This window comes from Mirounga leonina, unplaced genomic scaffold (assembly GCF_011800145.1).
Source record: "Mirounga leonina isolate KUSES-001 unplaced genomic scaffold, KU_Mleo_1.0 Mir_114, whole genome shotgun sequence".
Classification (NCBI taxonomy): Eukaryota; Metazoa; Chordata; class Mammalia; order Carnivora; family Phocidae; genus Mirounga; species Mirounga leonina.
In genome coordinates, this window is record NW_023270265.1 from 32,708,576 (window position 1) to 32,709,946 (window position 1,371).

Sequence of the window (1,371 nt, forward strand, 5' to 3'; positions counted from 1 at the left end):
ATGGTTCAGGCCTGGAACACTTCCATGTAACCACTGAAGACACATGATCTGCAAAAGTAATTACAAAATGACTTGGATCTCTTCATACACTTTTTATGGTGGTATGAACATTCAACATGAGATCTACCCTCAATGGATTTTTAAGTGTAAAATATAGTAATGTTGACTACAGGTACACTGTCATGTAGCAGATCTCTGGTAATTCCTCATTTCCGGAAAATGCACATCACAACCACAATGAGATACATTCTTGTGCCTGTCAGGTTGGCTGTGATCAAAAAGACCAAAGACAAGTGCTGGTGAGGATGTGGAAAAACTGGAACCCTTGCACCATGCTGGTAAGAACGCAAACTGGTGTGGCCACTAGATAAAACCCTGTGGAGGTTCCTCAAACATTGAAAATGGAACTACTATGTGAAAAAGCAATCTTACTTCTGGGTATTTATCCCAAAGAATTGAAATCAAGGTCTTGGAGAGATATTAGCACTTGGATGTTCATTGCCACATTATTCAGAGCATGCAAGATATAGAAAAAACCTAAACGTCCATCAACAGATGAATGTATAAAGAAAATGTGATATATACTACATTCTGTGTATATATATGTATAAAATAGAATGTAGTCATATACTTTCAAAACACTTTTACTCTATCCTCCTTAAAATGCCTTTAAAAAGCCCCCAGCCCTATAAAACTATGTAAAAATCATAACTCTAGGTACCAATGAGAAATAACACTGGAAAAAGAGACCATCATCATCATCATCATCATTATTATTATTTTCACTTTACCTCTATTGTCCTCCTCCCCTTGCACTTTTCACAGATACTTCTGTGGAACATGAGGAAAGAAGCAAGATTAAGAGAGATCAACATTTTCTTTAAAGCTCATGAGGAAATGGGAGAGAAGAATTTTGGAAATCTCAGTCATTTCTATCCAGCATATTTAATTAAATAAAACATAATACTTGTCTCATATGTTATTTTTAATAGCCATGATTTCAACTTTCCTCTAGCTCTAGCAACAAATTACCTGCAAGCATAACACCCACATGTATAGAGATTCTTTTTAACTTCTACTTCTTTTTAAGTACTAGTGTCTAGGACTTAGCAGGCATTACCCAAATTTAGTGCTGACCTACCAAGAAAGTTCTATGAGTTTGAGCTTAGAAAATATAGAAGAAGAGGACGGTATGGGTTTCCTTTTCGTCAAAGTGCTGATGGTTGTTTAAAGAACACTATTGGATCATTTATTTTAATAGCTTTTCATTTCCTGTTTCAGTTTGTAATACCTATGGGACTTGGGAAATAAGTGCTATTCTAGATAAGTTTCATTTGGTGAACATTGATTCCTTTGCTCTTATTCTGATCG